Source organism: Sapajus apella, unplaced genomic scaffold, assembly GCF_009761245.1.
Source record: "Sapajus apella isolate SASKATOON/1434 unplaced genomic scaffold, GSC_monkey_1.0 scaffold22, whole genome shotgun sequence".
Taxonomy (NCBI): domain Eukaryota; kingdom Metazoa; phylum Chordata; class Mammalia; order Primates; family Cebidae; genus Sapajus; species Sapajus apella.
In genome coordinates, this window is record NW_022436962.1 from 14,577,911 (window position 1) to 14,602,047 (window position 24,137).

At 39.9% G+C, this 24,137-nt stretch overlaps 1 long non-coding RNA gene across 2 annotated transcripts in view; it reads left to right on the top strand.

Annotated features, from left to right (window-relative positions):
* Positions 1 to 688: 688 nt before the first annotated feature.
* Positions 689 to 24,137, top strand: part of LOC116558881 — a 30,997-nt gene continuing 7,548 nt past the window's right edge. The window contains exons 1-3 of one of the 2 annotated variants that reach the window (XR_004272217.1): positions 689 to 879; positions 14,605 to 14,687; positions 14,821 to 14,972. This is a non-coding gene — a long non-coding RNA (uncharacterized LOC116558881). The remainder of the gene's footprint in view (positions 880 to 14,604; positions 14,688 to 14,820; positions 14,973 to 24,137) is intronic. The other variant, XR_004272216.1, reaches the window with a different exon arrangement.

Here is a 24,137-nt window from a genome sequence, read left to right on the forward strand (position 1 = left end):
TCTGCAGAAGACATCTTGAATGAAACCTCAGATGCAATCCAAATAACTCCTGCTAAGAAATAAGTACCTCTGTGGCTACTATTCAGGGTTGTATTGGATTCTTGGGAGAAGCCAAAATTGTTATTTACAGACAAACTCTTACCTACAAATTAAAGAGGATTGCCTGTCAAATTATTAGATTACGAAGGTTTAGTGAAGTGACCAGGTAGGTCAACAATCAAAAACCATACTTATATAAGGGTACTAATGGGTTAACAGTCCATTAGTAAAACAACAAAATAGCTACGAAAAACTTAAACATGCACAACACCAAGCAAACTGCAACGCTTTACCTAAAGAAAAGAACTGAATAATAATAATAATAATAATAATAAAAGCCATATTGCTGGATGGGAATTCTTAATATTGTACTACTATCAAATCTTGGCAAATCTACAAAAATACGGAATCCCAAACAAATCCCTGGAAATCTTTGCCATTTGGCGCCAATGTACTAAATAAATCAGCCCAAGGGTGTGAGGTTCCTCACAGGTGCGTGAAAACGCTTCGCGAGGGGTCCAGCCGTGGACAGAAAAGCCTCAGCCTGAATCCCGCGCCCTTCCAGGTGCCCTCCCCTCCCACCGTGCCCGCAGCCCCCACCAAAGGCTCGCGTAACTGGAAGAGCCACTTTTGTCCCGCCCCACTCTGTGGCGTAGGTGGGACATTTCCGGTCGTTTGTTGCGCGTGCGTGCGCTCTGACGTTCCCTGCGTCTCATCCTCGCGCAGCCCTGCCCGTCGGGCGTTGGGTTTCCTGGCGCTAGTAGCGCTGGGTCTTTGGCACCCTCGGTCCGGTTGGGGCTGTCAAGCCGGACCAAATAGGTTGTTTCTCTGCAGTTTCCAGTAAGTGACCGTTCCAGCCGGGGCTGTGGCTAGAAAGAGTGTGAAGGCAAAACGGTAGAGGTCGCGCCGCCATTTTCTTCTCACCTCACTCTTTCCTCAACTGCCCCTCGGTCACTCCGAGGGGACTGCTGGTAGCCCCCTCTCCCTCGTCCCCCGCTAATGAGGCCGCTCCCAAGCTCTGAGTTTCCCCAGAAGATGTGTCCTTTGTCATAAAAGCGCTCATAGCATTTAGTGCTAATCTTCGACGGCCGCCGACTTCTCAGATGCACCATGGAGGGTGTGTTCTAGGTCTGACACGTCTCAGCCCTTCCGCTTCCGGTAAAATGTGATGTCCCCACCACCACTTCTTACTCCAGTTCTCTTTGTGACTATATCCTCTGTTTCAGAATCTTATCACCTTGTAACAAAAAATGTACCAAGGACGATTCCACTTTGCGCCCCTTCCTCCCTTCTCAAAAAAAAACCCTTCTCGTATTAATAACAAGAGTGCCTTAAGAGTAAGGTACTGACTTAAGCGCTTTACACGCATTTAATCTTCCCACGACAGTCCTCAGGTAGGCAGACATGAGAAAATTAAGGCACAGAAAAGTTAAATAATTTGCCCAAGGCAACATAGGTTGGATGTGGTAGGCTTGAAATTTGAATTTATTGGATTGCTGACTCAATCTGGCATTATCATTCATTCTCTTTCCCAATCACTGGACATTAATTTTTTCTTTTTTTAGTTGATTCTACAGAGGACTTTTTTGCCTTAATGCTGTCTAGAGGGTTCTTGAGAAATTCGGGTTCTGAGAACTCTTTTCTCAGAACCCTCCTCAAACAGACCTTAAGTGGTGTTTTACCAAATCTAAGCTCAACAATATTTTGCCTATTCAAAATGTGCGTATACTTCCTTAACAAAGTACCTCTAAACCAGTACCCACTAACCAGCCTCCTTCCTCTCCCTCAATATGACACTGATTATCACTGTTCTCAGCAAACATTTGGGCAGCTAGCTTATGTAAGACAGTAAAAGTAATTGCGGTTTCGAAGAACTCTGAGGTTTAGTTTCGACCTGAAGGAGAAACATGAAAAGGCCTTCTTGAAAAGGCCTTCTTAAGAAGGCCATATAAAATAGAAATAAATCTCATCTCAGTTGCACAGAATACAAATTGTGTCAGAGCAACTTTGGACAAATCAGATAAGTGCTATATTTGTTTACTCATCTGTAAAATGTTACAGTTAGGCTAGATCACTAAAATATAAATCTAAGTTCAGAGAAGAGTGATCACTCTGTCCTGATGTGGAAACTGTTCAGGGAGGTGGAGGTTGTAGCTTTGTTGTTAGTTTTTTGTTGTTTCTTTTTCTTTTTTTTTTTTTTTTGGAGATGGAGTTTCGCTCTTGTTACCCAGGCTGGAGTGCAATGGCGCGATCTCGGCTCACCGCAACCTCCGCCTCCTGGGTTCAGGCAATTCTCCTGCCTCAGCCTCCTGAGTAGCTGGGATTACAGGCACGCGCCACCATGCCCAGCTAATTTTTTGTATTTTTAGTAGAGACGGGGTTTCACCATGTTGACCATGATGGTCTCGATCTCTTGACCTCGTGATCCACCCGCCTCGGCCTCCCAAAGTGCTGGGATTACAAGCGTGAGCCACCGCGCCCGGCTGTTGTTTCTTTTTTTTTTTTGAGACAGGGTCTCACTCTGTCACCGAGGCTGGAGTGCAGTGGTATGATCAGGGTTCACTGCAGCCTCTATCTCAGCCTCCTTAGTAGCTGCGACTATAGGTGTGCACCACCATACCCGGCTAATTTTTGTATTTTTTGTAGATACAAGGTCTCACTATGTTGCCCAGGCTCATCTTGAACTGGCTTCAGGCAATCCTTGGCCTCCCAAAGTGCTAGGATTACAGGCAAGAGCCACTCCACCCTATCTGTAGTATGTTCTTGATACGAGACAAGGTTGAAGGATTTAGAGTACATTTTTCTCATCTTGAATATCTGATAAAATCGGTAGATCTGCCATCGAGAGGATTAAAGAAAATGTGTGTGCATGTATGTGTGTATGTGTATGCATGCCACAGAGTACTATTTAGCCATAAAAACCGAAATCCTGTTTTTTCCAGCAACATGGGTAGAACTGGAAGCCCTTATCCTAACTGAAATAACTCAGAAACAGAAAGTCAAATACCACGTGCTCTCACTTAAAGTAGGAGCTGAGAAGCAATGGGCATACGTATGTATAAACACTGGAGCCTATAGAAGGTGGGAGGATGGGAGGAGATTGAGAGTTGAAAAATTACATACTGGGTACAATGCTCACAATTTGGGTGATGGGTACACTAAAAGCCCAGGCTTCACTGCTATGCAAAATGTACATCTAAGAATTCTGCACTTGTACCCTCTAAATATATACAAATTTAATTTTTCCTGAGACAGTCTTGCTCTGTCGCCCACTTGGATGCAATCTTGGCTTACTGTAACATCCGCCTCCTGGCGTCAAGCAATTCTCATGCCTCAGCCTCCCAAGTAACTGGGACTGCAGGTGCACACCACCATAACCAACTAATTTTTGTATTTTTAGTAGAGATGGGTTTTGATCTGCTGGCCTGGCTGGTCTCAAACTTCTGGCCTCAAGCAGTCCACCCGCCACGGCCTCCCCAAGTGCTGGTGTGAGCCATGGTGCCTAAAAGCCTAAAAATAAATTTTTTAAAAAAGCTGTAGACGTTTCTCTGGAAATAGTATTCACATCCATACGTTTTATACTTAATTTTAGGAAATTCGTGACTCCTCCTCCTCAAACCTAAATGTTAAAAACCCTTGATGTAGGAAAATAGTATTCAAAACACAGAGTGAAGCCAGATGTGGAAGGCCTTTATCTTGTGGGCAGTGTTGAACTATTTGAGATCTAAAAAGAAAAATTTGGTAGCAATATGAAAAATGCATGACAGTGAGAAAAAGAAATGAGACTAGTTAGGTGGCAGGGGAATAATTTAGGTAGGAGACTGTGCCAAGCAGTATTGGGAATGAGAAGAAATTAGAAGAAATATTGGCAAAGACAAATCAAAAGGACTTCATACCTGACTGGATGTGGAATTGAGAAGAAATCAATGATAACAAGATTTGAGGAACAGTTATGCTGCAGGTCTACCTTGTCTTCAGTATTTTTTTATTACATTTTAGGTTTTGAGGTACATGTGAAGAACATGCAAGATTTTTGCATAGGTACACACATGGCAGCCTGATTTGCTGCCTTCCTCCCCTTCACCTATATCTGGCATTTCTCCCCATGCTATCTCTCCCCAGCTCCCCACCCCCCACTGTCCCTCCCCTATTTCCCCCCAACAGACCCCAGTGTGTGATGCTCCCCTCCCTGTGTCCATGTGTTCCCATTGTTCAACACCTGTCTATGAGTGAGAACATGCGGTGTTTGATTTTCTGTTTTTGTGTCAGTTGGCTGAGAATGATGGTTTCCGGGTTCATCCATGTCCCTACAAAGGACCCAAACTCATCGTTTTTGATGGCTGCATAATATTCCATGATGTATATGTGCCACATTTTCCCTGTCCAGTCTATCATCAATGGGGATTTGGGTTGGTTCCAGGTCTTTGCTATTGTAAACAGTGCTGCAATGAACATTCATGTGCATGTGTCCTTATAGTAGAACGATTTATAATCTTTTGGATATATACCCAGTAATGGGATTGCTGGGTCAAATGGAATTTCTATTTCTAGGTCCTTGAGGAATCGCCTGACTATCTTCCACAATGGTTGAACTAATTTACACTCCCACCAACAGTGTAAAAGTGTTCCTATTTCTCCACATCCTCCCCAGCATGTGTTATCTCCGGATTTTTTAATGATCGCCATTCTAACTGGTGTGAGATGGTATCTCAGTGTAGTTTTGATTTGCATTTCTGTAATGACCAGAGATGATAAGCATTTTTTCATATGTTTATTGGCCTCATGTATGTCTTCTTTTGTAATGTGTCTGTTCATATCCTTTGCCCACTTTTGAATGGGTTTGTTTGTTTTTTTCTTGTAAATCTGTTTTAGTTCTTTGTAAATTCTGGATATCAGCCCTTTGTCAGATAGGTAAACTGCAAAAATTTTTTCCCATTCTATTGGTTGCTGATTAACTCTAATGACTGTTTCTTTTGCTGTGCAGAAACTGTGGAGTTTGATTAGGTCCCATTTGTCTATTTTGGCTTTTTTTGCCAATGCTTTTGGTGTTTTGGTCATGAAGTCCTTGCCTACGCCTATGTCCTGAATGGTTTTGCCTAGATTTTCTTCTAGGGTTTTTATGACGTTAGGTCTTATGTTTAAGTCTTTAATCCATCTGGAGTTAATTTTAGTGTAAGGTGTCAGGAAAGGGTCCAGTTTCTGCTTTCTGCACGTGGCTAGGCAGTTTTCCCAACACCATTTATTAAACAGGAAATCCTTTCCCCATTGCTTGTTTTTGTCAGGTTTGTCAAAGATTGGATGGTTGTAGATACGTTGTGTTGCCTCCAAGGCCTCTGTTCTGTTCCATTGGTCTATATCTCTGTTTTGGTACCAGTACCATGCTGTTTTGATTACTGTAGCCTTGCAGTATAGTTTGAAGTCCGGTAGTGTGATGCCTCCCACTTTGTTCTTTTTGCTTAGAATAGACTTGGCTATGCGGGCTCTCTTTTGGTTCCATATGAAGTTTAATGTGTTTTTTTTCCAGTTCTTTGAAGAAGGTCATTGGTAGCTTGATGGGGATAGCATTGAATCTGTAAATTACTTTGGGCAGTATGGCCATTTTAACAATATTGATTCTTCCTAACCATGAGCATGGAATGTTTCTCCACCTGTTTGTGTCCTCTCATTTCATCGAGCAGTGGTTTGTAGTTCTCCTTGAAGAGGTCCTTTAGGTTCCTTGTTAGTTGCATTCCTAGGTATTTTATTCTCTTTCTAGTAATTGTGAATGGTAGTTCGTTCTTGATTTGGGTCTCTTTAAGTCTGTTATTGGTGTATAGGAATGCTTGTGATTTTTGCACCTTGATTTTGTATTCTGAGACTTTGCTGAAGTTGCTTATCAGTTTCAGAAGATTTTGGGCTGAGACAATGGGGTCTTCTAGATATACAATCATGTCATCTGCAAATAGAGACAATTTGACTTCCTCCTTTCCTATTTGAATACCCTTTATTTCTTTTTCTTGGCTGATTGCTCTGGCTAGAACTTCTAGTACTATATTGAATAGGAGTGGTGAGAGAGGGCATCCTTGTCTAGTGCCAGATTTAAAAGGGAATGCTTCCAGTTTTTGCCCATTCAATATGATATTGGCTGTTGGTTTGTCATAAATAGCTTTTATTATTTTGAGATACATTCTGTCAATACCTAGTTTATTGAGGGTTTTTAGCATAAAGGGCTGTTGAATTTTGTCAAAGGCCTTCTGCGCATCAATTGAGATAATCATGTGCTTTTTGTCTTTGGTTCTGTTTATGTGGTGAATTACATTTATAGACTTGCATATGTCGAACCAGCCTTGCATCCCTGGAATGAAGCCTACTTGATCATGGTGGATAAGCTTTTTGATGTGCTGTTGCAATCGGTTTGCCAGTATTTTATTGAAGATTTTTGCATCTATGTTCATCATGGATATTGGCCTGAAGTTTTCTCTTCTTGCTGAGTCTCTGCCAGGTTTTGGAATCAGGATGATGTTGGTCTCATAAAATGATTTGGGAAGGATTCCCTCTTTTTGGATTATTTGGAATAGTTTCAGAAGGAATGGTACCAGCTCCTCTTTGTATGTCTGGTAGAATTCAGTTATGAATCCATCTGGACCTGGACTTTTTTTGGGTGGTAGGCTTTTAATTGCTGCTTCAACTTCTGCCCTTGTTATTGGTTTATTCAGGGTTTTGACTTCTTCCTCGTTTAGGCTTGGGAGGATGCAAGTGTCCAGGCATTTATCCATTTCTTCCAGGTTTACTAGTTTATATGCATAGAGTTGTTTGTAATAATCTCTGATGATGGTTTGAATTTCTGTGGCATCTGTGGTGATATCCCATTTATCGTTTTTTTATTGCATCTATTTGATTATTCTCTCTTTTCTTTTTTATTAATCTGGCTAATGGTCTGTCTATTTTGTTGATCTTTTCGAAAAACCAGCTCCTGGATTTATTGATTTTTTTGAAGGGTTTTTTGTGTCTTTATCTCCTTCAGTTCTGCTCTGATCTTATTTCTTGTCTTCTGCTAGGTTTTGAGTTTTTTTGATCTTGCTCCTCTAGCTCTTTCAATTTTTATGATAGGGTGTCGATTTTAGATCTTTTCTTGCTTCTCATGTGGGCATTTATTGCTGTATATTTTCCTCTAGACGCTGCTTTAAATGTGTCCCAGAGATTCTGGTATGTTGTGTCTTCATTCTCATTGGTTTTGAAGAACATCTTTATTTCTGCCTTCATTTCATTGTTTATCCAGTCAACATTGAAGAGCCAGTTGTTCAGTTTCCATGAAGCTGTGCGGTTCTGAGTTAGTTTCTGAATTCTGAGTTCTAACTTGATTGCACTGTGGTCTGAGAGCCTCTTTGTTATGATTTCCGTTCTTTTGCATTTGCTGAGGAGTGATTTACTTCCAATTATGTGGTCAGTTTTAGAGTAAGTGTGATGTGGTGCTGAGAAGAATGTATATTCCATGGATTTGGGGTGGAGAGTTCTGTAAATGTCTATTAGGTTTGCTTGGTCCAGGTCTGAGTTCAAGTCCTGGATATCCTTGTTAATTTTCTGTCTGGTTGATCTGTCTAATATTGACAATGGGGTGTTAAAGTCTCCCACTATAATTGTGTGGGAATCTAAGTCTCTTTGTAAGTCATTAAGAACTTGCCTTATGTATCTGGGTGCTCCTGTATTTGGTGCGTATGTATTTAGGATTGTTAGCTCTTCTTGTTGCATTGATCCTTTTACCATTATGTAATGTCTTTCTTTGTCTCTTTTGATCTTTGTTGGTTTAAAGTGTATTTTATCAGAGAAGAGAATTGCAACTCCTGCTTTTTTTTCTTCTCCATTTGCTTGGTAAATCTTCCACCATCCTTTATTTTGAGCCTTTGTGTATCCTTGCATGTGAGATGAGTTTCCTGGATACAGCTCACCAATGGGTTTTGGGTTTTGATCCAATTTGCCAGTCTGTGTCTTTTGATTGGGGCATTTAGCCCATTTACATTTAGGGTTAATATTGTTATGTGTGAATTTGATCCTGCCATTTTGATGCTAGCTGGCTGTTTTGCCCCTTAGTTGATGCAGTTTCTTCATTGTGTTGATGCTCTTTACCATTTGGTGTGTTTTTGGAGTGGCTGGTACCGGTTGTTCCTTTCTGTGTTTAGTGCCTCTTTCAGGAGCTCTTGTAAAGCAGGCCTGGTGGTGATGAAATCTCTTGAGTACTTGCTTGTTCACAAAGGATTTTATTTTTCCTTCACTTATGAAGCTTAGTTTGGCTGGATATGAAATTCTGGGTTGAAAATTCTTTTCTTTAAGGATGTTGAATATTGGCCCCCACTCTCTTCTGGCTTGTAGGGTTTCTGCTGAGAGATCTGCTGTGAGTCTGATGGGCTCCCCTTTGTGGGTAACCCTACCTTTCTCTCTGGCTGCCCTTAGCATTTTCTCCTTCATTTCAACCCTGGTGAATCTGATGATTGTGTGCCTTGCGGTTGCTGTTCTTTGTGAATATCTTTGTGGGGTTGTCTGTACTTCCTGGACTTGAATATTGGCCTGCTTTGCTAGGTTGGGAAAGTTTTCCTGGATGATATCCTGAATAGTATTTTCTAGCTTGGATTCATTCTCTCCATCACATTCAGGTACACCTATCAAACGTAGATTAGGTCTTTTCACATATTCCCATATTTCTTGGAGACTTTGTTCATTCCTTTTTTACCCTTTTTTCTCAAATCTTGTCTTCTTGTTTTATTTCATTGAGTTGATCGTCGACCTCTGATATCCTTTCTTCTGCTTGGTCAGTTCGGCTGTTGAAACTTGTGTATGCTTCGCGAAGTTCTCGTGTTGTGTTTTTCAGCTCCGTGAATTCACTTACATTCCTAAGTTGTTTATTCTCATTAGCATTTTGTCAAATCTTTTTTCAAGGTTCTTAGTTTCTTTGCATTGGGTTAGAATATGTTCTTTTAGCTCACAGAGTTTCTTATTACCCACCTTTTTAAGCCTGATTTTGTCAATTCATCACACTCATTATCCATCCAGCCTTGTTCCCTTGCGGGTGAGGAGTTGTGATCCCTTGCAGGAGGAGAGGCGTTCTGGTTTTGGGTGTTTTCATCCTTTTTGCACTGGTTTCTTCCCATCTTTGTGGGTTTATCCACCTGTCATCTTTGTAGTTGTTCATTTTCAGACTGGGTCTCTGAGTGGACGTCCAGTTTGTTGGTGATGAAATTCTTTCTTTCTGTTTCTTAAGTTTCCTTCTAACAATCAGGCCTCTCTGCTGTAGGACTGCTGAGGTCCACTCCAGGCCCTGCTTGCCTGGGGATCACCTGCAGTGGCTGCAGGACAGTAAGGGTTGCTGCCAGTTTCTTCTGCTATCTTTGTCCCAGAAGGATACCCACCAAATGTCAGTCTGAGCTCTCCTTTATGAGGTGACTCTTTGGATATACAGGGGTCAGAGAGCTGCTTGAGGAGACAGTCTGTCCTTTATAGGCACTCAAGTGCTGAGCTGTGGGCTCCATTGTTCATTCAGAGCTACTGGGCAGGTATGTTTAAGTCTGCTGCAGCAGAGCTCATAAACTCCCTTTTTTTCCCCAGGGGCTCTGCCCCGGGGAGTTAGGGCTTTATTTATGAGTTTCTGTTGTGCTGCTGCCTTTTTATCAGGGCTGTCCTGCCCAGCAAGGAGGCAGCCTTGTCACTGTCTGCCTGCAGAGGCTTTGCTGAGCTGCTGTGGGCTCTGCCCAGCTGCCATGTGAACTTCCCTGCAGTCCTGTTTATAGGGGTGTAGTTGGAACTGCCTCGGCAAAGCTGGCCCACCTCTGTAATGGCAGAATATCTCTGTAATGGCGGGTTACCTTGGCAATGGCGGGCTGTCTCAGCAATGGCGGGCTACCTCAGCAATGGCGGACTACCTCCATAGTGACGGAGTGCCTCAGTAATGGTGGACGCCCCTCCCTCACAGAGCTGGACCTTCCCAGGTTCAGCTGTGCTTGCTGTGAAACTCTCAACCCAGAGCATTTCCAATTGCTGGGTTTTTTTTGGGGGTGGGACCAGCTGAGCCTGATCACCTGGCTCCCTGCCTCAGAGCCTTTTTTTTCAGTTGAATGGTCGACTGTCTCCCAGGTGTTCCAGTTGCCTGTTGAAAAGGCGCCAGAATCTGTGTGATTTCTTGTACAGCGACCCACTGAGCCATCTGAAGCAATGGTGCTGAGATTCGCGGCGTTTTTTGGTCTGGGAGTCTCCTGGCCTGGCTCCTTGTTTTAGTCCCCTTTTTAATCAGATGAATGGGTGACTCTGCCTTCCCGGAGCTCCAATCACCAGGTAAAACGGTGCCCAGACCTGTGAATTTTGTATGGAGAACCACCGCCCCAGGGCGCTGGCAAAGCAGCCGCACCAGCCAAATCAGCCATCCTGGCGACCCGTGAGGCTCCTCCGCCTGTGAATCTCCTGGTTTGTGGGCAATAAAAATCCATCTGGAAATGTGGCATCCACTCACCCTCTGTGCTTTCACTGGGAGCTGCAATCCTGAGCTGCCCCTAATTGGCCATCTTGGATCTAACCCATCTTCAGTATTTTATTGAAGTCATTCCTATAACATATGTACTAGTGCTTGCTTCAACAGCACATTTACTAAAATAGGAATGATACAGAGATGATTAGCAAAAAAAATTTTAAGTATAAATTTTAAAAAGAACCAAAAAGCGTATGTGCTTTAAGAGGAAATATCACTCCCAACCCAACAGACATTAAAAAGGATGAGGCAATACTACAGACACCTCCGTACTTATAAATTTGATAATGTGAGAGAAATGGGCCACTATCATAATTACCAAAACTCACCCAGGACAAAGTAGGTAAACAAAATAATCCTGTAACTATTAAAGAAATAGAATTTGTGTTTAAAAAAAAAAAAATCCCTGGGAAGAGTCTTCTTGCCAGGAAGAAAACAAAGAAGAAAAGAGTAATAACAAAAATAAATGAACAAACAAAAAAAACTCCAGGCCCAGATAATTTCACCAAACATTCATGGACAAAAATACTAGTTCTGTTACAAGCTGTTTGGAAAATAGCAAAGGAAGAAACACTTAACTCATTTTATGAAGGCAGCATTTTCTGGATACCAAAACGAGACGACAGTACAAAAATCAAATCTTTAAGTTAAAATCTCTCATGAACAAAGTTACGACTTCCCCCAAAAATAGTAGCAAATTGAATTCAGCAGTAGATTAAAAAAATAATACATCGTGACCAAATCTCATTCCAGGAATTCAGTATTTGGACATCAGTCGGTATAATCCATTGTATTAACAGACTAAGAAAAACTACATGATCCTATTAATAGATGCAGAAAAAGCACTTAACAAAATTCAGCATTCATTCATGATTCTTAAAACTCAGCAAACAAGAAATAGAAGAGAACCTAATAAAAGGCATCAACGAAACCCATAGCTGTTCTTATACTTAATGGTGAAAGACTGAATGCTCCCTACCCTCCAAGATTGGGAACTAGGCAAGGATGTCTCTTCCACTACTATTTAATATTTTACTGGAAATCCCAGCAATTCTTGTTAGTCAAAAAAATGGGAGAAGAGGTATTCTGACTGGAAAAGAAGAAATAAAATTATGTTTGCAGATGACAATTATCTATATAGTAAATCTCAAGAAGTCTATTTTAAAAGCCAGTTTAGTAGGTTGTAAGATACAAGCTTAACATACATAGTCCTATTTCTATGCTAACAGTGAACCATTGGAAACTGACCCACTCTCCTCCCTCATAAATGAAATACTTAGGTATAAATCTAACAAAGTATATGTGGGATTTTTGTGCTAAAAACGACAAAATGCTGTTGAAAGAAGACCCTTAGTGTTCATGGATTGGAAAATTCAGTATAGTTAAAATGTCAGTTCTCTCTAAATAGATAAGGGTTTAATTACAGTCAAAGTCCAAGCAGGATTTTTGTAGGCATAGATTAGTTGATTATAAAGTGGATAAGGAACTAAATTAGCAAAAGAGTTTTGAAAATGAAGAGCAGAGCTGAAGGATTCACATGACCTGATTTTAAAACCTAAGATTCTTGAAGAAAACATAGGAGAAAATGTTTGTGACATTGGGTTAGGCAAAGAATTATTAGATAACAACAAAAGCACTATCTATAAAGAAAAACAAGATCAATTGAATTTCATCAAAAAATGTTTTTTGCTGTATAAGGGATACTGTAAAGAGAATGAAAGACAAGCCATATTAGGAGCAAATATTTTCAAATCACATACTTGACCAAAGGCTTTTATATCCCGAATATATAAAGAATTTCCAAAACCTAACAGGAAACCAGATAATCTAAAAAATAGGCAAAAGTTGGACACTTCCTCAAAGATGATATACAGCTAGCAAATAAGCAGGTGAAAATACATTCAACATCATTTGTCATTAGGGAAATGCAAATTAAAACCAGGAGGTAATATTAAACAGTTATCAGAATGGATAAAATTCAAAAATAACATCAAGTCCTGACATGGATATGGAGCAACTAGAACATTCATACATGCATTAATACAGCCACTTTGATGAACACTTGTGTAGTTTCTTAGGAATTTAAGCTTACGCTTACTATGTAACACTGCAATTCCACTTTTGTGTGTTTATCCTAGGGAAATAAGAACTTACGTTAACACAAAAATCTGTAAATGAATGTTTATAGCAGCATTATTTATAATTGCCCCAAATGTCCTAAATTAAGGTTGGTTTGACATTTGAAAATCAGTGTAGTCTACCATATTAGCAGACTAAACAAAAAGAACTGCATGAACTAAATATCCCTTAATGAGTGAATGTGTAAACACACTGTGGTACATCTGCACAGTAGAATAGGAATGAATAAAGGGAACAAACACTGATACATGCAGTAGCTTTGATGAATCTCAGGTGTGTCATATTAATAGAAGGAAACCAATATCAAATGGTTAAATACTTACGATTTCATTTATATGACATTCTGGAAAAGGTCAGACTAAATGGACAGTGAACAGATAGATGAGTAGTTGCCCAGGTTTAAAGATGGGAAGAGGCTGTGACTGCCAAAGAGTAGCATGAGGAAATTCTTGGGTTATTGGAATTGTTCTGTATCCTGATAATGGTGGTTATAAGTATCTATGTATGCACTAAAACTCATAATACTGTATATATAAGTGAACTTGTTCTATCCCTATTGCAGTTTTATCACTCTCTAGATATAAATTTAAAAGTAAATTTTTCTGAAAATTTTTTATGAATAAAGGCAATAGTCTAGAATCTCATTTTAAAAACTCACCCCGACCTCAGTAATTCCTCCAACCACTATGCCATTTTTCTCCTTTCGTAGTAAAATATATGTTTATTGTTTCTATTTCCTCACTTCCCCAATTTACTCTTTTTAAAAAACCTTTTAAAACATTTAGCAATATAATATGTGCATGTGATTAAAAGATCCAATCGTATATAAGAGTTGATAATGAAAAGCACAATCTCCGTCCCACCTGCTTTCCACTCATTCTGGATCCACATCCCTAGAAACAAACACTTTAAACATTTTTTATGTTTAGTTATTTGGTGATTATTGCTACATTTCTAAATAGTATGCCTATACTGTTTTTTTCTCAGTCAAATTTATTTATTGTCCTCTGAGTTTCTGCTGTGATAGATGAGGACTCATCTCAATTATGACAACCTCTACTCCTGCTGGCTGCTTTCTCCACAGATTTCATAGTTTTAAAGTGTTTTTATTTTCTCTTTTGTTTACTCTTGTAAACTTAAGCAATTAAGCTCACGTCTATAATCCCAGAACTTTGGGAGGCTGAGGTGGGTGGATCATTTGAGGTCAGGAGTTCAAGACCAGCCTGGCCAACAGTGTTAAACCCTGTCTCTGCTAAAAATACAAAAAAATGAGCCAGGTGTGGTGGTGGGCACTTGTAATCCCAGCTACTCAGGAGGCTGAGGCATGAGAATCACTTGAACCCAGGAAGCAGAGATTGCAGTAAGCTGAGATAGTACCACTGGACTCCAGCCAAAAAAAAAAAAAAAAAAAAAAAACTTCTGATTTTCTATTCTATATTTTAGTGGAATATTATTTCAAACATATTCCTTCCTTAGTGTTGGCATATCTCAGTTAAGGGTACTGTTTTCTACCCAGTTGATCATGCCAAATATCTAGAAGTTATCCTTTCTTTCTTTCCTTCATAGCCAGTCCACCAGCAATTCCTGGTCATTCTGATTCTTTAATTCAGCCTCTCCTTCTGTCTCTATTACTATTACTTTAGTCCAGTTGTTCTCAAAAGCATTGTGGTTCTCAACAGTGGTTGCCCTCCAAGGGACAGTTGTTAATGTCTGGAACCATTTTCGGTTGTCACACATAGAAGTGCTATTGGCATTTAGTGGGTAGAGGCCAGAAATGTGGCTCAGCAGCCTAAAATGCATAGGAAAGCCCTTCACAACAAAGAATAATCCAGCCCAAAATGATAGTAGTGCTGAGGTTGTTACATTTTCTTTGTCCCAAGAAATATAATTTTGCTTTTAAAATTCTCTAATAACTTGTTAATATTTTGGTTTTATAGACATGGCAGGCAGGTTTAAATAGACATGGATAAGAAGTCCACTCACAGAAATCCTGAAGATGCCAAGGCTGGCAAAAATGAAGGTAGGAGTTTATGCTTGCTTTAAGGCCTTCTGGGTAATTTAAGGTACATTTTTTAAGTTAATGTATTTGTTTCTCTCTCATATGTTGCTAATATTTAGGAAAATAATTGTGTTCCATTTTATATCTCTCTAAGATAAACAAAAACGAAAGAAAAAAAGAAAGCAAAACCTAAATCATCACCAATCCCGACATAGATCAGTGACATCTTTTTCTTCAGATGATCGTGTGTTTCCTTCTTCATCATCATCATCTTCAGCAAGCCAGACAGATTCGAGTACTGAAGGTGTGTTTATCACCCTGTAAATGTTTCATATTTATAAGTTAGCTGATTTAGAAAAAAAATGCTAAACATACATTATAATTTTTGTGTATCCAACTAGTATTTATTGAGCATACCCACTGTCTGCTAAACATAATGGCAAACATGCCATGGTCCCTTCAGGCAGGAGACTTTTATTAAGCAATATTGGGAATGATAATAAGAGGGATTAAAAAGAAAAAATATATTAGGCAATAAAACAAATAGTTCATTACAGTGCAGATGAGTGCTATTCACATGCATATGTCATGGGGTCAAGGAAAGGCTTTGGAGAGGAAATGATATTTCAATTGAGAAGTGGAGGATAAATAGGCATTTTCAGGCAAAGGCAAGAAAGTGGAATTAGAGAATATTTATTATAAGCTAAAGGAATTGCATGTGCTAACCACTATTAACATATGGGTTCCTAATTCAAGTAATATGTCCCAGCTGCAAAGGGAGCTGGGAAAGCAAGATTGGCTTTGTCAGCATTGATGTTGAAAGGCATGTGGATGAGTATTCACTGAACATAGGAAGAAGAATCAGTTACTAGCAATCAAAATATGACAGAGGTTCTCCACGCTCAACCCTAGACAAGATCAGTTGACTAGCTCACTTTAAGTTACTTTGTCTCACCTACCTTTACTTTCTCTGTGTTTGTAAGTTGTGTTGTAATTAGTTTTTCTATCGGCTAATTTGGTATTAATAAGTAACCTACTTGTAACTCTGCTTCTTGTTTCATCAACTGTAGTCAATTATTTTATTCTCTTAAATAAGTTAAATATATTGGTATCTCTATCCTTTCCTCCATTTTTCCCCATTGTCTTTTTTTAAGTTTTCAGTAGTTAGTATGTACAACAAAAATTGTCTTTTTTTGGTCCATAGATTGACTTTAAATCTTTAAGACCAATGATTAGCATTTAAATCACTATTACTATGTAAGTAATGTTACTATAGTGCCAAGTTGTATGCAAGGATTAAATTTCCCTTTTATGGATCTAATATTATGATTTCTAGGACTGTCAAAGGAGAGTGTTTCTAGTCACAGCATCAAGTACATAATTTATATTCTATCGGTTGCTTAAAACCATGCTGTATCTTAGTTTTGCTTCATATTTGAACCATGACTTTCATGTAATTTTTATTTTTCTTAGAGTTTCCAGTTCTCCCTCTTGTTTTTTATTGTTGACAAAAAGATCATATAATTGCCATAATGAAAAGATTTTCCATGCTTTTAATTATACTTAGAGTTCATTTCTTTTCTCTGGAGATGTTCTTGCCTGCCTAGTGTAATCTAGACCACTTTCTACCCCGAAGGCCTGCTCTCTATATATCTGTTATCCTAGGATCTCCCCCTCACTGGTTTTCTGGATTGGATCCATTGTTTTCTTAGATTCATGTCGTCCTCTCTCTTAGTATTTTGCCTTGACTGTTAGAGTACATTGTCAAATATCTTTTTACAAAATGTTGTCTGGGAAGTAAATTTCCTGAGTCTTGGCATATCTCAACATGTCATTATTCTACCTTCCCACTAATTGATAATTTCAAAATGATTCTACCCAATCCCAATTACCAGAAGCAGGCATTCCGAACTCTTTTAGCAGTCTGTTTTGATATCTATCTCTGATAGATAGGATTCCATAACTTATTTATGGAATCATTTCTACATTTTTCAGTTTTAGGCTCTATGGATGATAGAATGTAGGGGGAAATAGTGGTTAAAAACAAAGGTAGCTAAGAATTTAGCGATTTCCCCCCACATTCACTTTCTTCCTCCCATCCTCCTAAATAGGATTTCATTATTGTAACTATGATAATTTAATTAATACTTTGTTATGGCTATGTAGATGCTATACAGTTCACAGCTGAACCATATAATGGCTTCCTTTCCAGCACAACTTCTTTATTCCTTACGGTTAATAATTATCTTTTAAAATTTAGTTTTTTGTCTTTGTGATATGTAGTAGTAGTAGTAGTAGTATAAATTCCCTTTGAAAAGGTTCAGACACATCAGGTATTGAGTTAATTTCATTTGGGATTTCCTAGATCCATTTAACATACTCTGTTTGGACTTACTGTTCTCAAGGCCTGTTAAGCAACTGTGATATTCAGTTCTTTTGTCTTCATTCTGGATATATGCTTTACCTCTCTTGGGTGTGATCACCCATTTTCTGGATCATATGGTTTCCTCTTCCTTTATTTTCCCCTTAATTTACTGGAGAACCTATAACTTCCAGGAATAAGATGAGCTGTTAATTCCTATTCTGTTTGTAGTTGTGGGTTTATACTATTAAATAAATTTCTTTTATTGACTTCTGCTTCAAGTAACACAGACCCTCCATAGAAAACCTAGGAGGGATAGGAATGAATCAAGGTAAGTTGAGCCTTATTGGAACTGTGATCCCATCTCTGCATAGTCCCCAATTGGGGTTAGATCATCATCCATCATTCTGTTTGCCCAGTGGAGGATAAATAATCTTGAGAGATGGATAACATCATCTAGAATCTCTAGAATTTTTTAATACAGCATATATAACTTTTAACAAAAAATTACTAGATATGTCTACATGACTGAAAAACAAGAGAAAAAAAAGAATAACAGCCCTACAGGTAATCCAGATGTTGAGTTAGCTGGTAATGAAGTTTAAATAGTTATGATTATTATATTTAAGAAAATAGAGATTTGTCAACTGTGAAAAAGAATCAGGTATATTCTGGAATAAACAATTCATTATCTGAAATTAACAATTTAGATAGATTTTTCAGTAAATTAGACACACACACACAAAGACAGAATTAGTAAACTGGAAGTCAGATCAGGAGGGAGAAAAAAGAAAGATACAGAAGAAAATGTGAGAGATATATGAGACAGAGTGATGAGATCTAACATTGTAATTGGAATCCAAGAAGGAAAGAAAAACAAATGAGGAAGAAGCAATATAAAGAGAAATAATGCCTAAAGTTTCCCAAAACAGATGAAAGACATCAACTAAGGATTCAAGAAGCTGACAACCCCAAGCTGGATAATACAAAAATCACATAGGTAACTTTGCTTCTAGTCAGGAAAATGGTTGTCTTTTGTAGTATGGAGTAGTTAATGTGATGGCAAACTAACATTCTCCTTTTCTATTTTCTTTTCTTTTTTTTTTTATTTTGAGACAGAGTCTCACTCTGTTGCCCAAGCTGGAGTGCAGTGGCACAATCTGAACTTAGTGCAACCTCTGCCTCCCATGTTCAAGTGATTCTCCTGCCTCAGCCTCTTGAGTAGCTGAGATTACAAGCGCCCACCGCCATGCCTGGCTAATTTTTGTATTTTTAGTACAGACGGGGTTTCATGATGTTCCCCAGGCTGGTCTCAAACTCCTGACCTCAAGTGACCCACAAGCCTCGGCCTCTCAAAGTGCTGGGATTACAGGCATGAGCCACTGCAGCCGTCCTCCTTTTCCATTTTGTAATTAAAATACTTATTTCATTTTTTTATGTTTTCCGGTAGACTACTTAATAGTTGCATTCACATAGTTTCTGCTAATAACATGTTACACTCCCTAGATTAACTAGTGGTTGGATTCTTTGGGAACTAGGGGAGTATCGTCCTTGGATGGGTTCCTAAATGCCACATGTTTATACTGGGATACAACTATAGTTAAGCTTTTTTCTTTTTTCTTTTTTTTCTTTTTGAAAGAATGCCTCACCCTGTCACCCAGGCTGGAGTGCAATGGCATGATCTTGGCTCACTGCAGCCTTGACCTGCTAGGCTCAAGTGATCTTCCTACCTCAGCATGCTGAGTAGCCAGGACTACAGGTGCACTCTACCATGCCTAGCTATTTTTGTATTTTGGTAGAGACAGGGTTTTGCCATGTTGCCCAGGCTGGTCTCAGACTCCCGAGCTGAAGTGATCTGCCTGTGGTGGCCTCCCAAAATGCTGGAGTTATAGGCGTGCACCACCACGCCTGGCATATTAAACAATTTTATCTGCTATTTGTATCTTGTAAGATTCTTCCAATAAGCATAATAAAGTTGATTAAAGTATCTTAATTATTTTAATTCTTCAAATTATGTAATCAATCAAATAATTTTTAATGTTAGAGCTGAAACTTCCAATTCTTTTTAAACTTTTAGATGCTACTAAGGAAAAAATTAAGAAGAGGGGAGAGAAAACAAATAAATGGAGAAAAAAAAGAAAGGTTAGTAATTTTGAGTAATATAAGAATAAGATTTAGCTATTAGAGGATATTGTACTTATTAAATAAGAAACAAAATGTATAAGGAATTTGAAGAGATATAAGGCAAAGAATGGTTAACATAGTAGTTAACATGGTGGTGCTAAGCTTATAGTGTTCTTTGCTGCTTTTCAAATACTTCTGAGAAAACTATACAGACAGGTAAAATCTCATAGTTACAATTCTTTAGATTCTTTTAAATTTTGATGTTAACATAGTTATAAAATAGCATATGTGCTTTGAATTTTATAACAGTTATAAAATAGTTATAACATAGTTATAAAATAGCATATATGCTTTGGATTTTACTCTGTTAGGCATTGGGAACATTTGAACATCTTAAAACAGAAATGACATTTTCTAACCTTTGTTCTAGGAATATAATTCAATATCAGAATGACTTGGAGGAAAAAACCCTACAGGAAGCTATTGTAGCCTAGTGAGGAAGATAAATGTTAATAGAGCCAATTTATAGATTGGACTAAAGACAGTGATTGGGGTGGTTGAAAAGGAAAGAACAGTTAGAAGAGATATTGCAGAGGTAAAATCTGTATGACCTAGTAACTGGATATAGGAAGTCTGGAAGACATAGTTTTATAGAAATGCATTGTTTTAATGGGATAAAGCTTTTTTTTTTTTTTTTGAGACGGAGTTTCACTCTTGTTACCCAGGCTGGAGTGCAATGGCGCCATCTCGGCTCACCGCAACCTCCGCCTCCTGGGTTCAGGCAATTCTCCTGCCTCAACCTCCTCAGTAGCTGGGATTACAGGCACGCGCCACCATGCCCAGCTAATGTTTTTTTTGTATTTTTAGTAGAGACGGGGTTTCACTATGTTGACCAGGATGGTCTCGATCTCTTGACCTCGTGATCCACCCGCCTCGGCCTCCCAAAGTGCTGGGATTACAGGCTTGAGCCACCGTGCCCGGCCAAAGCTTATTAAAAGATCATCCTAAATGGTTTTTTAATACTGTGCACAAAGTTCCCAAATTTAAAGCAGTATAAATTTTGGAAATGTTTTGCGAAATGGATGATTCCTTTAAAATAAGTTTGATAAAGATTGGTGGATTTCAGGCAGACTTGGCAGGATACAAGTTTTCATACTCAGTGGAGGACTCCTGTAAGCCATTGGTACCCAATAGTGTTATAGCATCAACCCACTTTGGTGTGATTGGTGTCCTTATTTGCCATATAATCAACTACTCAAATTGTAGAAGAGGAATAATCTAGCTAAGACATAATTAAACCTTATCAAATTCTTTAATTGTGTTTGACAGATAAAGGGTTTAAATATACTTAACTTTATAAATGCCATCAGATCTTTTTCCTAGGAAAAAGGGAATATGGCTGTTGCTAATGGTTTTTATAAAGTTAAGATTAGTTGACCCTTGAACAGCATGGCTTGAACTTCAAGAGTTCACGTACATGTGAATTTCTTTCAACCATATGTGGATTGACAATACAGCGTTTGTGGGATTCGAAACCTAAGGGTTGACTTTTTGTCGGCTGGTTCCACAAGGCCATCTGTGAGACTTGAGTATGCATGAATTATGGTATATGCGGAGGTCCTGGAACCAGACAGACTTCCATTGAGACCGAGGAACAACCATATCTCAAAATAAACATTGCATTGTGTTTTTACAGTTCTTCTATACTCTATAAAAAAGTTTTGTGTTTAGTACACTCTTGAACTAAAAGTTCTAAGTAATTCCTACATTGCAAATATGTTTGTTTTACAGTAAATTGGAGGTAGATACAATCATTTGCTTGGAAGATTTTCTTGGAGGCCACATATTCAATGTCTGATGCAAGCATTCTGTCATAAACTGTTTCATTAGGATTGGGGCACTCTATAATTGATAGGCTGGGATTTGCCACCCAACTGACCAACTATTACAAGGATTTGGTTAATTATAAATTACTTTTCTTCCTTTAAAATGTGCAGCACAGGCTGGGCGTGGTGGCTGACGCCTGTAATCCCAGCACTTTGGGAGGCCTAGGTGAGTGGATCAGACTAATGCCCAGACTAATGCTAAAAAGGGAAAAAGCTTTAACTCTGAGTAAAGTTCAGATTATTCATTATTGCAACTATTAAGGAGAATATTCAAAACTTGGAAATAAGGTTAAGCGATGTCTGCATGACCTTTTAATGTCATGCTAGAGCACTGTTTTAAAAGGTTAACAGTCATCTAATTCTCCAGGGAAAGTAATTTTGTTGGAAACTGTATTCACTATGGCTTGGAGCTCATGTATCTACATAACAATTTTATAGCTAGAGGCTAGCTTAAATAAAATGGATGAAGTGTGACAATTCTCTTTTCTGACCAGTAGAAATGATAACTTTAAAGATTATAGTTTTATTGCCCTATAGAACCTAACCAGTTTTGCATCTAATTTAGCAATCTTATATCAGCATTCCTTTTTCCCCCATTCATTATAAAAAACAATAACCGGGATTTCTGCCAAGATGGCCAAATAGGAACAGCTGGGGTCCCCAGTTCCCAGCAAGAGCGATACAGAAGGTGCATATCTCTACATTTCCAATTGAGGTACCAGACTCATCTCACTGAGACTGGCTAGACAGTGGGTGTAGCCCAAGGAGGGCGAGCCGAAGCAGGGTGGGTCATGGCCTCACTCGGAAAACGCAAGGGGCCAGAGAACTCCCTCTGCTAGCCAAGGGAAGCCATTAGGGACTTTTCCTGACACTCTGGCATGCTGACTCAGATAATGTGCTTTTCCCACAGTCTTCAGAGTCTTCACAAACCTCAGACCAGGAGATTCCCTCCGGTGCCTACAACACCAGCACCCCAGGTTTCCAGCACAAAATTGGGTGGCCATTTTAACTGCAGCAGTTTTTTCCTCATACCCCAGTGATGCCTGGAACCCCAGCAAGACAGAATCGCTCATTCCCCTAAAAAGGGCTGAAGCCAGGGAGCCGAGTGATCTGTCTTGGCAATTCCCACCCCCAAAAAGATCAGCAAGCTAAGATCCACTGGCTTGGAATTCTCGCAGGCATAGTTAGAACTGCCTCTGCAATGGCCACCCACCTCTGTAATGGTGAACTCTCTCTGTAACTGTGGGCTGCCTCGGCAATGGCGGGCTGCCTCAGCAGTGGCAGACTACCTCCGTAGTGGTGGACTGCCTCAGTAATGGTGGATGCCCCTACCCTACAGAGCTGGACTGTTCCGGGTTCAGCTGTGCTTGCTGTGAAACTCTCAATCCAGAGCCTTTCAGATTGCTGTTTTTTGTGGGGGTGGGACCAGCCGAGCCTGATCACCTGGCTCCCTGCCTCAGACCCCTTTTTTTATTTCAGTTGAATGGGTGACTCTGTCTCCCAGGTGTTCCAGTTGCCTGTTGAAAGGTGTGATTTCCTGTGCAGTGACCCGCTGCGCTGGCCTAAACAACTGCGCTGAGATTAGTGGCGCTTTTTTGCCCAGGAATCTCCTGGCCTGGCTCCCTGTTTCAGTCCCCTTTTTATCAGTTGAATGGATGACTCTGTCTCCCAGGAGCTCCAATCGCCAGCTAAAATGGCATCCGGACCCGTGTATTTTGTGCGGAGACCCACTGCGCCGGCCAAAACAGTCACGGTGGTGACCTGTGGGGCTCCTCCACCTGGGAATCTCCTGGTCTGTGGACAATGAAAATCCGTCTGAAAATGTGGCGTCCACTCACCCTCTGTGCTTTTGCTGGGAGCTGCAATCCTGAGCTGCTCCTAATCAGCCATCCTGGATCTGTCTCGTAAATTCTTTTTTTTTTTTTTTTTTTTTTTTTTGAGACGGAGTTTCGCTCTTGTTGCCCAGGCTGGAGTGCAATGGCGCGATCTCGGCTCACCGCAACCTCCGCCTCCTGGGTTCAGGCAATTCTCCTGCCTCAGCCTCCTGAGTAGCTGGGATTACAGGCACGCGCCACCATGCCCAGCTAATTTTTTGTATTTTTAGTAGAGACGGGGTTTCACCATGTTGACCAGGATGGTCTCGATCTCTTGACCTCGTGATCCACCCGCCTCGGCCTCCCAAAGTGCTGGGATTACAGGCGTAAGCCACCGCGCCCGGCTCGTAAATTCTTAATACTTCATGGCAAGCAAATGACAGGCCACCAATGATGGCTCATGCTTGTAATCTGAGCAAGTTGAGAGGGCCAGGCAAGAGTAGTGCTTGTGTCCAAAAATTTAAGACCAGTCTAAGCAACAGAGTGAGAACCAACCTCTCAAACAAAATCAGAAATTAGTCAGAGATGGTGGCATATGCCCATAGTCTACGCTACTCAAGATGCTGACTTGGGAAAATCGGTGGAGGCCAAAAGGCCAAGGCTACAATGGAACAATGATCACTTGATGACACTCCAGCTTGGGTGACAGAGCAAGACCCTAAGGAAAAAAAATTAACTGTAAAAAATATAAAAAAAAAGAGGACATGAAATGAGGAGCTACCACATCCAGGGCAAAGAAAAACAGTCCAAGCAGAGGCCCATTCCTCTGTGAACCCCCAGGAAACAAGAAAAACCATGAGACACTAAATAAAAGAGACATCATTATAAAAAGACACAGGCAGAATCTACTACAAATCTGTCAAAAATACACTCTCCAGGTTAAAAGTGGAGACAGGTGTTTAGTCAAGGCACACTGCTAAAAAGTGAACAAATGAGATTCCAGGGAAGCTTTGGGCTTTTTGATGATGTTGACGATCAAAGACCTGTAGAGCTGGATCCAGAAGAGGCCACTGTAAGGCAAGTGCAGGGCAGAAAAAACCACCCTGAGGCAGGAGATGAGCCTGGAGTGTCCACTAAGAGGCAGAAGAGAAGCTTTCAGAGGCCATGGTGAGGCACAAGCCGGTATAAGAAAGGCCGCTGTGAAAAAAAAAGCTGAATCTTGAGAGGCAGACAGGACACTGAGGATGGGTCTGAAGAGGCCACTGTGAGACAAATATAAGATCTG